Source organism: Solanum pennellii, chromosome 1 (genome assembly GCF_001406875.1).
Source record: "Solanum pennellii chromosome 1, SPENNV200".
NCBI lineage: Eukaryota > Viridiplantae > Streptophyta > Magnoliopsida > Solanales > Solanaceae > Solanum > Solanum pennellii.
This window is the reverse complement of record NC_028637.1, coordinates 64421029-64438777: the sequence shown is the minus strand read 5'-3', so window position 1 is coordinate 64438777 and position 17749 is coordinate 64421029.

Sequence of the window (17749 nt, the reverse complement as noted above, 5' to 3'; positions counted from 1 at the left end):
TATATATATATATATATATGTTTTGGTTAATTCTTATGAGTATTGGGCCTATATTGGTATTTTCATGCTTTTGAGATTCAATTTAATAAAAGCCCAAAAGTTGTTTTGAAAAACTATGCATTTTGTGACTTAATAGAATCATACATCGAACAAAGATGATGTAAAATGGGCATATTAAATTGTCAAACTGCATCAAATAAATTCACACGCCAAAGTAAGAAATTTGAATTTCAAAATTTTGATGTAACATAAAGTTGATCAGAAATAATATTAATTGTACACTTTCTTCTTATATAAGAATGGACATGCATGGATATTTTCAGAAAAAGCAGAAGAAAAATGTGTTCTTTTTCCTTGTCTGCGAGAAAAATTTCCCATTCTTCTCGAAATTGAAAAAAAACCCGAAGGATTGGGGCTGACAGCAAACACTCATCTGCGATTATCATCCCTTATCAGAAAGAGCTTTTGTTTGCGCGGGTTTACCCAGTTGAACATAAATTTGCGTATAACTTTTTAAAAAATTGGTTTACCTACTTTAGCAATGCCCTTCATTTTTAATTAGTGTATTGCATCGGATGTCTTTTTGCTGTGTGAATTTTGTAATTACATGGAGTAACAAAAATTATGGTCAATATGAAAGAAAAATAGGGCTCTTACATTAGGTTTTTAAGAAAAAAGAATGAGATTATTAGAGATCATTCGTCCGAATGGTTTCAGATTTTTTCACAATCTCGAAAACTAAGTTCACAACGAAATTATTTTTGAAAATCGCTCTGCTCATCTGAGTTATAAGTGGTGTCCGAAATTCGTAGAACCCTTGATGAAGGTGATTAAGATAATATAGTGTGTACTAGACCATGTACAAATTTACTTGTGAATGTCTTCATAATCAAGTTCATCGCACATCTTCTAGCAATTGGGGCAAAAGTTTACTCCTAGCATATACCTTACTCTAGAGTGTATCCTTTAGCTAATAATTTGGCATTCTACACACCCATCTAATTCCTAAAAAAATTATGTTTGGAGCTCGAGGAACCATGTTTCAAAGTTTACTTTTCTCAAACAGATTCAGATCTTGTTTAGTAGCAATGATCCACACAGATTCTAGAAGTGCCATAGATATTTTTGGCCTTTATGACAGAATGAAAGGTCGAGAAGGCACACATATTCCTCAACTTGGAGATGGTGTGTATCCTTGAATCAAGATATATGAGGATGCTCTAAAAAGGATATGATCTTTTATGTTTTAGATGCGTGTTTGGACATGCGTACCAACATCCAAGGATAAAAGACGTGGTTTGGTGGCAGCGCTAACCAGAGAAGTCCTGGGATCTCGTGATTTTCTTATTTATCATCCAATAGTTTAGTAGCATTTTCATTTGTGCGATGTATTTCCTCATCATCAGATTCATTTGTAGCATTCCTCGACTTATTTTTCATGCCTATCTCGTCGGGATATACCTTTTTATCTTCGACTTTTTACTTGAATGGGTGTACATATGTCCATGTGCAGAAACTCCAAAGATTTAATTGTACTCATCGTTGCATTTAGTTTTAATGATGATCTCACCTGTTTTCCTTCAGCACATACTCTATAAACTTGATCTTCATTGAACCTTCATGTTGGTAACCTGCGATTGGGTCTTCTGTGTCAACTTGTTATCAGTGAGAATCTAGTATTCCCTTGCCTCAACCGTGAGGCATCTTCTATCTAAATGGAAGGGTGCGCCTCTTCCTCTAGGCTGCTTCTAATTCCACTTTTACTCCTTACTCCATTATTTAGACTTAAACAATTTTGAGTCGTTTCATCCTTCTTTGTATTCGGGATTGTGTCCCCCATCTTAGATTATTTTATGCTTTGGTACTATGATTTTCATGTTTTGTGGAGATTATTTAGTAATTCATATCATGAAATGTTTTATTAAATTGTTTAATGAGTTAAGTTGGGTTGGTAATTGGTTCTTCCAATAGAGGCTTAGTGTGTATGTCAGTCATGATGGGTCAGGATCGTGACAAAAGAGAAATTGAAAACTCATTAAATTTTAAATTTTAATCACATGTTCAATTGTGTGACAAAAGTTTTATCAATAAAGAACTAATATCACATTATGTATGTTACAACATGATAATATATGGTTAGTATTGTTTAGAAGATTACTAAAATTAAAATATAGAAATAAAGTGTCAAGTGAGTATTGAAAACTAAAGAGAATCATTAGGGATTTGTTATGATGAGGTTGTTTCTTCACTGAGAGAAGGTATTAAAAGTCCAAGGAAATATATAATATGTGCAACACCTCGGACTTCGTAAAGGGCCAAAGAGAGGTTTTACAAGTCACCCAAAAATTTAATGTTTTTGTTCAACTTCAAACAATCATATGTAACACCACGTAGCCAAAAAAGACCAAAAATTAGTTTTTCAGAAAAATTTGCAGGTGCTACCAACAGTGGCATCGAGGACCGTAGCCTGAACCAAGGTCCGTCCTGCACAACCGTCGATGGGATCAGAAACTCCCAAAAATTTCAGCATAGAAAAATTGGTTAAGTCTTGGACGACGAACGGACTTACTGTCCGTAGGTCAAACGATGATCCGTAGTCCGTGACCGTCGATCAAGACTCCCTTCAACCACTCTCTGACAAGAGATATGGATGACCAGCGTGGTTCGTAGGTGGACCTACGGTCCGTAGGTCTTACCGTAGTTGAAAAATTTGCAGCCATTTAAGGGGAAATGCAGTTGGGTCAACTTAAAATGATCATAACTCTTGGCACAAAATGAATTAGGTCTCTCAAGACCTACCCAAAGATATATAATTGAATTATCTTTCCATATCCACAAACCTTTCTAAAATTAGACCTCCGAGTAAAAAGTTATGCCCATTTTAGTAAAGGCTTGTCGAACAGGCCCTCACGACGGGGCGTCGGGCGCACGACGAACCGTCAGTCCTGGCCGTCGTGAGGCCCGACAGCAACCTTCCCAGGGGTCTTTTTGACCTTTTCCACTCCGTTTAAACCCTAAGTTATGTCGTTTTGACCCAAAATCATCAAATTTTAGGCAGTTTAAGCCTAGAAACATGGTTAAAACATATCCAAGTCAAATCATTAAATCAAAATTTAGAAAATTAGAAGCAAGAAAGGAGAAAAAAAGCTCAAGAACCCTAGTTCAAGAACGCCACAAGATCCAACAGTTCCAGCCCCGAAAGTTAAGTATTTTTCCGTGGATTTAATCACCAGGTATGTGGGATTTCACTTGTGGGTTCCTTTCACCCATTGGGTCCTTAGTTTCAGTGAGTTCTTGATTCTCTTATCATGATTAAACCTAGGGTTTCTAGAACTTTGATAAAACTTCATGAATTTATTAAATATATGTTTCAAATTAGATTATCATGTTATTACTCAGATTATCGCATGAATTTCAGAACCCTAGCTTTGTATTTCTTTAGTTCTTGAATTACACAGGCTAGGTCATATATTTTCAGACACTTCAGATATACATGCCTCAGTTATAAATGCATAATTACCAGATTAATTGTTGCATTCTAAGTTTGCATGTCAGTTTCGAGCTATCAAGTATTTACATAAATTCAAATATAATCAGTGAATTTACCGAATTCATTGGGAGTAGCATAATACCGAGTTGGACTAGGGTTTAGCGTACCCAATAGTCCCAGAACTACTATCCTTGTAGGTTGTAAGTCCCCTCTGTGGGCAATAAGTTTAGTGATCATGCCAGCATGCCTTTATACCTCTGGTAGGGTATATTGGGTCCTCTCGCTGGGGCGTATACATCGGACTCCACACTTAGCTCATGTGTTTTTATTATCGGTTACTAGTAGCTCCCACAGTTCAGTCAGACTCTCTACGTTGACCATTTATCAGTATATTCAGTATTCAGTTTCAGCATGTTATAAATTGGTCATTGCATCCAGTTAGCTCAGAAATCAGCACATCACGTTCAGATTATTATACTTCTTTTTGTGCTTGTTCAGTTATGTTTATTTTAGCTTTACCCTATTCTACATGCTTAGTAACTTTCAAGTACTGACGCATACGTGCGCTACATCTTCTCGTGATTTAGGTTCAGGTTCTCAGCATCCAGATCACGCATAGATCAATTTCCCGATCTCCAGTTCAGCAGATTCAGTGGTGAGTCCTCATTCTCCGAGGACAACAGTCGTGAGTTTCATTTGAGTCTTTATTCATTTAGTTTAAGTTTTTTGCTAGATTTAGCTGGGGCTTGTCCCAGTATTTCTACGCTAGTTTAGAGGCTATTTTCAGACATAGTTACATTCAACTTAGTATTGAGTTAATATTTCTTTTGTATTAAACTCATTGTTTTCAAATATATCAGTTATAGAATATGTGTATTCCCCATCTTTTCATTTTAATTATGATTTAGTTCCGCAACAGTTTATTATCTTTAGTATGCTCATGATCATGCCAGTAGGGTTAGCTTGGGGTCACTTGTGGTCCGAGGTTCCGTGTCTGCGTCTCGCGGGTAGCTTGTGGAGTGACAAAACTGGGTATCAGAGCACTAGGTTCAAGAGTCCTAAGATGTCTGAAAAATCCATACTAAGTAGAGTTCTTTTCATGGGTGTGAAGTGCACCACATCAAATGTTAGGGAGACTATAAAGTGTTTTAAGAAAAACTTCACTTTCTTGTTACTCTTATTGTGCGTAAGGTATGATCAAATTCCATTCTAACTTGACATTGTGCACTTAAGATCATGCGTTCTTGTAGAGCTTAGGCATGGAATGCTAATGCACGGAATGTTAACGCATTTCCTCTAGTACCAGAGAAGGAAGTTCAAATGCAAAGTTTCAGAACGCTAATTCAGCCTTTGACTCAGAATATGACCAACCAGAACAATGCAGAGTTTGTGATTTTGTTAGGATAAATTCTCCTAAGTTTTTTGGGTCGCAAGTTGGTAGGACCCACAGAAGTTCATTGATAAGGTCAAGAGAATATTTTGTGTAACGTCAGTAACTCGTAGTGATTGGTGAGATGGGCATCCTACAAACTCAAGGATATGACTCACAAATGGTTCACTCAATCGAAAGACAACAAACATGACATTGTCTTTTGCAACTCAGTATAGAACTAAACTTTAGTATTAGTCCAGAAACTCTCTCAGACCCTTCTCAGTCTCTACTCCAGTCGGTGACCCAGTTATAGCTAGACGGGTATACAGAAATTGCCCTGTCATAGTCTCTTAGAAAGTAACCTCAGCAGATCTAGTAAAGTTAAAAATGGTAGACTTCGATGTCATTCTAGGCATCGATTGGTTACAATCATGTTATGCCTCAGTCGATTGTAGAACTAGGATTGTTCGTTTTCAGTTTCCAGACGAACCAATCTTAAAATGGAAGGGTAGTATCCTAGCGCCTATGGGTCGATTAATTTCTTGCCTTAGAGCCAGAAAGATGATATCTAAGGGTTATCTCTATCATCTAGTTCGGGCTAAGGATTCTAGCCCTGAAACCCCATCTCTTGAGTCAGTTCTAGTAGTCTGTGAATTTCCAGAAGTATTTCCAAAAGATCTTCCCGGGGTTCTTCCCGAAAGGGAAATCGACTTTGGAATTGATCTCCTTCCAGATACCCAGCCTCTTTCTATTCCTCCTTACAGAATGGCTCCAGCAGAGCTTAAGGAATTGAAAGAGCAGTTGAAAGACATTGTAGATCAGACCTAGTACTTCACCATGGGTGCACCAGTATTGTTTGTAAAGAAGAAAGATGGTTCTGTCAGAATGTGCATTGAATATAGACAGTTGAACAAGGTCACAATTAAGAATAAGTATCCCATCCCCAGGATTGATGACTTGTTTGACCAACTTCAGGGTGCTAGTTATTTCTTAAAGATAGACCTCAGATCGGGTTATCATTAGCTCAGAGTCAGAGATAGTGAAATTCCAAAAACAGCCTTCAGAACTCGGTATGGTCATTATGAATTTGTAGTTATGTCGTTTGGACTAACCAATTCTCCTGCAACTTTCATGGATTTGATGAACAGAGTGTTCAAACAGTAATTAGACTTTTTTGTTATAGTCTTCATTGATGATATCCTCATTTACTCTAGGATTGAAGAAGAACATGCAAGTCATTTGAGAGTTGTTCTGCAGACTGTCAAAGATCGCCAGTTATTCCCTAAGTTTAGTAAATGTGAGTTTTGGTTGCAATCCGTTGGTTTCCTTGGTCACATTGTATCTAGCGAAGGGATCCGCGTAGATTCACAAAAAATAGAAGTAGTAAAACAATAACCTAGACCTACCTCTGCTATAGATGTCAGAAGTTTCTTAGGTCTAGAAGGTTATTACAGAAGGTTCGTGGAAGGATTTTCATCCATAGCCTCACCATTGACTAGGTTGACTCAGAAGATGGTCAAGTTCCAATGATCAGATGATTGTGAGAAAAGCTTCACAGAATTGAAAACTAGATTGACTACAGCTCCTGTCTTGACTCTACCAGAGGGTTCAGATGGTTATGTGAGCTATTGCGATGCATGCAGATTTGGCCTTGGTTGTGTGTTGATGCAAATAAATAAGGTTATATCTTATGCCTCTAGAAAGCTTAAGGTGCATGAGAAGAACTATCCAACTCATGACCTCGAGCTTGCAGCAGTGGTGTTTGCAATCAATAAATGGAGACACTACTTGTATGGTGTTCATGTAGATGTGTTCACCAATCATAAGAGCCTTCAGTGTGTGTTCACCCAGAAAGAGTTGAATCTTCGCCAGAGGAGATGGCTTGAGTTCCTTAAGAATCATGATATGAGTGTGCATTATCTTCCTGGAAAGGCGAATGTAGTGGCCGATACTCTTAGTAGATTATCTATGGGTAGTGTAGCCCATTTTGAGGAAAAAAGAAAGGAGCTAGTGAAGGATGTTCACAGGCTTGCTCGCTTGGGAGTTTGCCTTATGAGCATATCAGACAGCGGTGGAACAGTTCAGAATGAGGCAGAATCGTCTTTGGTAGTGGAGGTTAAGGAAAATCAAGAGAGTGATCCGATCTTGCTTGAACTAAAGGGTGCAGTCAACAATCAGAGAGTGGAGGTTTTCTCCCAAGGGGGAGATGGTGTACTTCGCTACCAAGGTTGATTGTGTGTTCCTGATGTGGGAGAGTTGAGGCAGCATATTCTTGCAGAAGCTCATAACTCCAGGTATTCTATTCATCCAGGTGCCACTAAGATGTACCGCGATCTGCGGGAAGTCTATTGGTGGAATGGCATGAAGAGGGATATAGCAGACTTTGTGAGTAAGTGCCCAATTTCCAGCAAGTCAAGGTAGAACATCAGCAACCAGGAGGTATGACTGAGGAGATCGATATTCCTACTTGGAAGTGGGATGTGATCAATATGGATTTCATCACAGGGTTACCTCGTACTCGCAGACAGCATGACTCAATTTGGGTGATAGTTGATAGGATGACTAAGTCTTCTCGCTTTTTGGCGGTCAAGACTACATATTTGGGAGAGGACTATGCCAAGGTTTACCTTACTGAAATTGTGAGGTTGCATGGGGTTACTTCGTCTATCATCTCAGATAGAGGTCCTCAGTTTACCTCTAATTTATGGAAGTCATTTAAAAAAGGTCTTGGTACTCAATTTAACCTTAGTACATCATTTTATCCACAGACGGATGGGCAGTCAGAGCGTACGATTCATACCTTAGAGGATATGTTGAGATCTTGTGTGTTCGATTTCAGAGGTATATGGGATGATCACCTTCATCTTATTGAGTTTGCCTACAATAATAGCTACCATTCCAGCATTCAGATGTCCCCTTATGAGGCTTTATATGGGCGTAGATGTAGATCTCCTGTTGGTTGGTTTGAAGTAGGTGAAGCAGCTTTGATAGGGCCAGATTCAGTCCTTTATGCTATGGAGAAAGTGCAACTCATTAGAGATAGACTTAAGACATCCCAAAGTCGTCAGAAATCTTATGCAGATGTAAGGAGAAGGGGACTAGAGTTCCAAGTTGATGATTGGGTTTTTCTGAAAGTCTCACCTATGAAAGGGGTGATGAGATTTGGAAAGAAAGGGAAGCTCAGTCCTAGATATGTAGGCGCTTACAACATCTTGAAAAGTATTGGCAAGGTGGCATATGAGTTAGAGTTTCCAGCAAAATTAGTAGCAGTGCATCCGGTATTCCACATCTCACTCTTGAAGAAGTGCGTGGGTGATCCAGCCTCTATAGTGCCATTAGAGAGTGTGGCGGTGAAAGATAGTCTTTCTTATGAGGATGCCGTAGTTGAGATTCTTGACCGTCAGGTTAGAAGGTTGAGAAACAAGGAAGTCGCTTCAGTCAAGGTTTTGTGGAGAAGTCAGTTCGTAGAGGGAGCTACTTGGGAAGCAGAAGCAGCCATGAAAGCCAAGTATCCTTACCTTTTTCCTTCCGATTCCACTCCAGCTTGAGGTAATAGTTCCACTTCAATTTTACAGTCATTCATGCGTAAATTCAGTTTTAGAATCATGTTCCCTCAGTTTGTACTTTTATTTTTAGCGTAATTGCATGTACTCAGAACTCAATTCAGTCAAAACTCACTTTTCGGTGTTTAGTAGTGGGGTTTGAATCTCTTTCCCTCTATTTCAGCTAGTTTAGTCTTCATTCGAGGAAGAATGTTCCCAAGGGGGAGATAATGTAACAAACACCCCGTAGCTAAAACAGACCAAAAATTTAGTTTTTCAGACAAATCTGCAGGTGCTATAAACGGTGGCATCGACGGACCGTAGCCAGAACTACGGTCCGTCCTGTACAACCGTCGATGGGATCAGAAACTCCCAAAAATTTCAGCCTAGAAAAATTGGTTAAGTCTTGGACGACGGACGGACTTACGGTCCGTAGGTCAAATGACAGTCCGTAGTCCGTGACCGTCGATCAAGAATCCCTTCAACCACTCTATGACAAGAGAGATGGATGACCAGCGTGGTTCGTAGGTGGACCTACGGTCCGTAGGTCTGACCGTAGGTGGAAAATTTGAAGCCAGTCAAGGGGAAACGCAGTTGGGTCAACTTAAAATGATCATAAATCTTAACACAAAATGAATTAGGTCTCCCATGACCTACCCACAGATATATAATTGAATTATATTTCAATAGCCACCAACCATGCTAAAATCAGACCTCCGAATAAAAAGTTATGCCCATTTTAGCAAAGGCCTGTCAAATAGGCCCTCACGACAGGGCATCGGGCGCACAACGGACCGTCAGTCATGGCCGTCGTGAGGCCCGACAGCAACCTTCCCAGGGGTCTTTTTGACCTTTCCCACTTTGTTTAAACCCTAAGTTACGTCGTTTTAACCCTAAATCATTAAATTTTACTCAGTTTAAGCCTAGAAACATGATTAAAACATATCCAAGTCAAATCATTGAATCAAAACTTAGAAAATTAGAATCAAGAGAGGAGAAAAAAAAGCTCAAGAATCCTAGTTCAATAATGCCACAAACTCCAACAGTTCCAGCCCCGAAACATAAGTATTTTTCCATGGATTTCATCACAAGGTATGTTGGATTTCACTAGTGGGTTCCTTTTACCCATTGGGTCCATAGTTTCAGTGAGTTCTTGATTCTTTTATCATGATCAAACCTAGGGTTTCTAGAACTTTGATATAACTTCATGAATTTATTAAATATATGTTCCAAATCAGATTATCATGTCATTACTCAGATTATCGCATGAATTTCAGAACCCTAGCTTTGTATTTCTTTAGTTCTTGAATTACACATGCTAGGTCATATATTTCAGACACTTCAGATATGCATGCCTCAGTTATAAATGTATAATTACAAAATTAATTGTTGCATTCTAGGTTTGCATGTTCAGTTTCGAGCTATCCAGTATTTACAGAAATTCAGATATAATCAGTGAATTTACAAAATTTATTGGGAGTAGCATAATACCGGCGTACCCAATAGTCCCAGAACTACTAGCCTTGTAGTTTGTAAGTCCCCTCTGTGGGCAATTAGTTTAGTGCTTTCACCAGCATGCTTTTATACCTCTGGCAGGGTATATTGGGTCCTCTCGATGGGGCGTATACATCAGACTCCACATTTAGCTCATGTTGTTTTATTATCGGTTATTAGTAGCTCCCACAGTTCAGTCAGACTCTCTGCATTGACCATTTATCAGTGTATTCAGTATTTAGTTTCAGCATGTTATAAATTGGTCATTGCATCCAGTTAGCTAAAAAATCAGCACATCACGTTCAGATTATTATACTTGTTTTTGTGCTTGTTCAATTATGGTTTTTTTCAGCTTTACTCTATCCTACATGCTCAGTACCTTTCAAGTACTGACGCATACATGCGCTACATCTTCTCGTGATGTAGATTCAGGTTCTTAGCATCCAGATCACGCATAGATCGATTTCCCGATCTCCAGTTCAGCAGATTCAGTGGTGAGTCCTCATTCTCCGAGGACAACAGTCATGAGTTTCATTTCAGTCTTTAGTTATTTAGTTTCAGTTTTTGCTAGATTTAGCTGGGGCTTGTCCCAGTATTTCTAGTCTAGTTTAGAAGCTATTTTCAGACATAGTTAGATTCAACTTAGTATTGAGTTAATTTTTCTTTTGTATTAAACTCATTGTTTTCAAAATTCTTAGTTATAGTATATGGGTATTCCCCATCTTTTCATTTTAAGTATGATTTAGCTTCTGCAACAGTTTATTATCTTTAGTATGCTCATGATCATGCCAGTAGGGTTAGCTTGAACATTTGTGGTCGTAGGTTCCGTGTCCGCTTCTCGGGGGTAGCTTAGGGCGTGACATCATATATCTTAGAATATAAAAAGTTAGGTAGCCCACACGTGTTGGGTTAATTCTAAAGTTTAAGTTGTTGATTTCTGCATTGGTTATCCCTAAAAGGTATGTGAGATCACATACCATTGGTTTAATTCTCTCACAAGCCAATCATGATTTATTTCAGGAAATTATGTTCTTGAAAGCGTAGAAATTGAGTTCTTGATGGATTTGATGAAGTTATATTAATTTCTTGATTAGTTGAAATCGTTCAGGTACTTTTTGAATCAATCCAATAAATTAGGTTGATATTAAGTAGAATCAGATGTACGTTTAACATTTAATATATTCAGAGGGTTTGGGGAAAGAATCCATGGAGTTTGTAGGGTTTAGAACTGAAAACGGAACAAGAAATTTCGTTGGACGATATTTGACATCAATGGCGCATCACACTCCTACTTCCAAGATTTGAATGTTTCTGCTTTATGTCGCAGAGCTAACACGCGGTATTCTACCTCAAAAGTCATTTTCTAAACCAAATTTTAAAAGTTTCTTTGCGTCGCGGACCAACTTGATTTTAATTTTTGGTCTTTTCTAATGTTTAGCTATCTAAAATCATTCCTAAACATCATGAGATCTTTCAAATAATAAATATCAATCATCGAATCCATAATTCAATTCAAGGACCATTTAGGAGTCTAATCAAGAGAAGTTAAGATCAAAGTCAAGATAAGTCAGGAATAAAGTTAAAAAGAGTTCATAAAGCTTTCAAGAAGTCTTTTGCAAACGTTTAAATTTTGTTTTAAAACATAAGTTTTGACTTCAGTAAATTGTAAATTTGAAGTTCATTCCTTCAAAAGTATATGGGGACTAAATATTGACAATAACATTTAAAAATGTTTTCACATTTAAATAAGAATGGAAATTGAGATATTCAAAGAACCTTTAGGCAAGTTTTCATAAAAGAGTGATCGCTTTATTAATGAAGCAAGAGGAAACTTTTATTTACAAGGTATCCTTTGATATAAGTTGTTGAGCACTAATATAAAATAATATAAGAAGTATGTTTTTAAAAATAAGATCTAATATAATATAATATTTATGGGAGTAGTATTGAGCACTGATATGGGCAAGAGTTCAGAAAACTATCAGTCCCCATAAACAATGTAGCAATCATGGGTAGAGAGGGTAATACTTTTTGAAAGATTTTCTTTCGCATAGAATAGTGGATCTACATAGTAATTCAGGTTCTATATCTTTGACAGAGTATAGCATGCGCTGGTAGCGTGAGGGATATCGATGTATCATCACAATAACTCTTATGTGATGATTGTCAATTAGAGAAACTCCACAACATTATTTTGTATTTAATATACATCAGATATATTTGTATTTTCATATACAAACAAAGTTCGTATTATATTCCCTCATACATAGAGATTTATTATTCTATTTCTATATACACAGTGTTCAAAACCATGTTTTTAAGTTTTTCTTTATATTGAACTTGTTTTAAAATGCTTTATATTGAAAGTAGTTCACTCATTTTGAGTTTAGATGAGTCAACTAAGTTCTTCAGTTTCTTTTAGATTTTTTCAAGCCTATGTTATGTTTAGCATTCCAATTCTCATACTTGTACATTCAATGTACTCATGTTATTTGGCCTATATCGTATTATGATGCAGCCACACGTAACCAAGATAAGCATCTAGAACATCGTTGATTAGGCTAAACACCCACAGTCAGTTGGTTGGTGAGCCTCCTTGCTTTCTGGGGAGCTCCTCTTTCATTTGCATTTAGTTTTAGTATTTCAGTTATTAAGATGATAGGAGGTCTTGTCCATCTCAATTATTATAGGCTTCATAGGTAGTTAGTCAGTAGTAGATTTCTCTTTACATTTTCGTTATCTTAGGTATTATGTCATTTTTGCTAGTTAAATAGTGATCATTGAAACATTCTTAATATATATATTGAGTAGTTCAGATTACTTCTAAAAGTATTTATTATGAGTAAGTCTTCCACTGAGTAAGTAAGCAAGGTCATGGGTTCTCTTGGGACAACCAATGGTCTTTAAGTTCTAATTTCTCCTAGGGTGTAGGCTCGGGGTATGACATAATACAATGAAGGTAACTAGGATCAGCATCCCATCGCACTATTGATTTAGTGAGCAGTTCAGAGTCAGTTGGTAAGCCTACTTGCTTTCTGGGTGATCAATTTTCATTCATTTCTAGTTTTAGTTCATTACGATGTTGTGGAGTTTGTCCCAACATCCATCTCAGTTATTTTAGAGGCTTCAAATACAATTAGTTATGAGTCTTTAAGCTTTGTATTTCAGATGTTTTGCTCGGATACTTGAGTATACAATTTTGATAAGATATTATTTATGTAAGTTATTACATGATGTAATCTTTATTGAGTCTAAGTATTCCGTTGAATAAGTAAGCCAGGCCAAAGGTTCTCTTGGGGCCAGAAATAGTTCTCGTGTGCCAGTCCCACCCAGGGTGTAGGTCGGGGCGTGACAAACTTGATATCTAACTTAGTGAAGATAGAGTGCATAAATGCTATATCATTGGAGGATATGAGTATCAATAGGCTAACAATTCATGCTCACAAGCTGAAGGAGATAAGATTAGGGAACTAGCTAAGGACAAAAATGGATAGAACAAGGAACTATGAGTACTCTTAGTACAAATCGGGTGATGGAAATCACTCGCAGTTTCAACAAAGGTCTTCCGCTTTACAACCTTCATTTGGTACTGCTCCATCCCCCAAGTTTGATAGGATCATAAAGGTATGGAATCAAGATCCAAGTCTTAGAGGAGTGTTTTTGGTAACAAGACCTACCCTACTTGTCCAAAGTTTGGTAAGAACCATCCGAGCTACTGTCTTGCAGGAAAGAAGGGATGTTTTTGTTGGGGTCAAACTTGTCACATGTCGAGAAATTGACCATTTTTAAAACAAGGACAAGGAGATAACAAATTAAGGCTCAATCTACACCTCCAGCAGCACCTGAAGGTCATCAAACTCAGTTGGTGATTCATTTGGTATAGGTGGTGGTCAGTGTCAGAACATGTTGTATACTCTCAAGGAACATCAGGTCTTGGAAGATTCTCCTAATGTGATCAGTAGTACGTTGCAAATCTTTCAGTTAGTTGTTTCGCTTTGTTAGATCGAAGGGATAATTTTTGTTTTGTGCCCCTAATATGTAGTAGTGAACATTTACGTCAGTCTAGAAACTCTTTCAAAATCCTTCTCAATGTCTACTCCAGTTGGTGACCCAGTCACAATCTCTCAAAAAGTCACCTCAACAAGTCTTGTAGAGTTAGAATGGTAGACTAGATATGATTATAGGAATGGATTGGGTACATTTCTGTTAGGCCTCACTCTATTATAGAACTAGAATTATTCATTTAAGTTTCCCAGTGAACCATTATTAAAATGGAAAGAGAAGGTAGTAGTTTAGTGCCTATGGGTCGATTCATATCTTACCTTAAGGCTAAAAAGAAGATCTCTAAAGGGTATCTGTATCACATAGTTTGGGTTAAGGATTCAAACTTTGAAACACAACTCTAGAGTCAATTTCAATAGTAATGTTTTTCCCGAAGTGTTTCTACAAGATCTTCCCATAGTTCTTCCCGAAAGGGAAATTAACTTCGAAATTGATATCTTTCATGATACCCAATCTATTTTTATTCCTCCATAAAGAATGGATACATCTTCACTATGGAATTGAAGGAATAGTTGAAAGAATGTCTAGATAAGGGCTTCATCAGACCTAGTATTTTCCCATGGGGTGCTCCAGTGTTGTTCATGAAAAACAAAGATGGTTCTCTCATCATTAACTATTGGCAGTGGAAAAGGCACAATCAACAACAAGTACCCTATCCTAGGATTGATGACTTGTTCGATCACTTCACGGTGCTAGCCATTTTTCGAATATAGACCTATGATCCGGTTATCATCATCTCAAAGTAAAAGATAGTGACATCCTAAGAACAACTTTCATAACTCAATCTGGTCATTATGAATTTGTAGTTATGTAATATGGAATAACCAATGTTCGTACAACTTTCATGGATTAAATTAAAAGATTGTATATGCAATATCTAGAATGAAGAAACACATGTGACTTATTTGAGGTTAGTCCTGCAAACTTTTAAAGATCAGCAGTTATTCGCTAAGCATAAAAAATTTGAATGGTACTTACAACAATTTGTTTTCCTTGGTAATATAGGGTCTAGTGAAGAGATATGAGTGGATTCTCAAAAAATAGAGGTAGTGAATAATGGTCCAGACCCATTTCTTCTATAGATATTAAAAGTTCCTTGGGTTTATCCGGTTATTTTAGAAAGTTCATGGAAGAGCATTCATCCATAGATTCTCCATTTACAATGTTGACTCTTAAAAAGGTTATCTTTTGGCGCTGAGATGCGAGTGAGAAGAGCTTCAAAGAGCTGAAAACTAATTTGACTGTAATATTAGTTTGATCCTACTAGAGGGTTCAAATGTTTATGTCATCTAATGTATAACATCTAGAGTCGGTCTTGGTTATGTTTTTATACAATAAGGTAAGGTTATATCTTATGCTTCTAGACAATATAAGGTGCATGAGAGGAACTATCCAACTCATGAACTCAAGATTGCATCCGTAGCATTTGCCCTAAAGATATGGAGACATTACTTTTATGGTATTCACGTAGATACTTTCAGAGACCATAAGACCCTTCAGTATGTGTTCACTGAGAAAGAGTTGAATCTTCACTAGAAGATATGGCATGAATTTCTCAAAACTATGATATGAATGTACCATGATCCGAGAGGATTCTTTTGGTGGAATCACATGAAAACAAATATAGAAAATTTTGTTTATAAGTGCTCCAATTGTAAGAAGGTTAGAACATAAGAAACCAGGAGGCATAACTCAGGAGATTTAAACTCCTACATGGATGTGGGAACTAATAAACAGAGATTTCATTACGGGTTTACCTCGTACCTACAGAAAATATGACTCTATTTTGGTAAAGGTATATAGAGTTACTAAGTCCACCCACCTTTTAGTTGTTAAGACAATAGATTAAACAGAGGACTATGCTTAACTCTCATTAACAAAATAATCAAGTTGCATGGGGTTCCATTCTCTATTATCTGATATAGAGGTCCTCAGTTTACCTCTCATTTCTGGAGGTCATTTTAGAAAGGTCTTGGTGCTCAAGTAAATCTCAAAAAAACATTTCATCCACAGACGGATGGTCAGGAAAAACAAACGATTAAAACTTTAGAAGACATGTTGATAACAAGCGTGGTCGATATCAAGTTAAGTTAGGATGATCACCTACCTCTCATAGAGTTCGCCTACAAAAATTACTATTATTGCAGTATTTGGATGGTCGTTATGAGGCATTATATGGATGTAGATGTAGATCTCCAATTAGTGTGTTTGAAGTAGGTGAAGCAGCCTTGATAGGGACAAATTTAGTTCTTGATGCTATGGAAAAAGTTCAGCTGATCAGAGATAGACTTAAGATAGTCTATAGTCATCAAAACTCCTTCGGAGATATAAGGAGAAGGGACTTATAGTTCCAAATCAATGATTGACGTTTATGAATGTATCTCCTATGAAGGGGGTGATGAGATTTGTATAGAAACGGAAGCTTAGTCCTAGATATGTACGCCCTTACAGGTTCTTGAAAATGGTTGGTAAAGTGGGTTATGAATTAGAGTTGCTAGCAAAACTAGCACCACGCCATTCAGTCTTTCATTTCCAGTTGAAGAAGTGTTTATGTCATCAAGAATCTATAGTACCATTAGAGAGTGTGGTTTTGAAGGATAGCCACACATATGAGGAAGTGACAGTTGAAATTGTTGATGATCACGTTCCAGGTTCAGAAACAAAGAAGTCTCTTCAGTTAACATTTTTTGCAAGAGCCAACCCGTAGAGGGAGCCGCTTGGGAAGCAAAAGCACTTATAAAGGCCAAATATCCTCATATGTTTCCCTCTAATTCTTTTCCATCTTTAGGTAGTAGTTCCTTTGAAGACTGTTAGTACTATTCCATAAATTCAATCTTAGATCATGTTCCTTCAGTTATACTTACATTTTTAGTGTATTTGCATGTTCTTGGAACGTAGTGTAGTCAGATTACAATTTCTAGTACTTAGGGTAGGGTTTACAACTCTTCCTTTCCATACTTAGCTAGTTTAGACTTCATTTGAGGACGAATAATCCAAAGGGAAGATATTGTAACACTTGTATGCTAGAAAAAACAAATTGTAGATTTCCATAAGTTGCAGGTGCTCCTACGGACAATAGGATGAACCAAAGTTAGTAGGTCGTTCCTTAATAGGCCATTTATAACCTGCCCAAAATTCTTTGAAAGGACAAAACACGGCCAAACCTATGGACCATCAGTCAGAACACAAGCCATGGTCTATCTCCGTAGATTATGAACCTCAGTCCCAGTTTCTGAAGAATAATGACGAACTAACAATATGGAGCGTAGGTCACTCCACAGACCATCGGTCAGGCTCAGTGATGGCCTTGTCAGATTTTTAGTTATGGTCATTTTGGTCTTTTCCCCTATACATTATACACCTAAACTATGTTGTTTAATCCCTTAACTAGGTCCTTTTTGTCAGTTTGAGCCCAGTATCTTCGTCAGAACCTTCCCTAAGCATTTCATTCACCAAAAAATATTAGACTTAGAGGAAAAAGGATAAAAATCAGGCAATAGCTTTCTCATGAACATGCAACTAAGATTCTCTAGTTCCATTCCCAAAATCAAAAGATTTCTCTGTGAAATTCGTTCTCAATATGTGATATTTGACTACTAGATTCTTTTCACCCATTAGGTCCCAGAAATTAAGTCAGAATCTTGATTTCCTACAAATTATTTAGACCTAGGGTATCTTGAACTTTAGAGAATTATAGTGAGTTAACGGTTAGAATACTCCTAATTAGATTTTCATGTTATTTTAACACCCTTGGATAGTCTCTTGTATGAAATTGAGAAAACTAGTTGT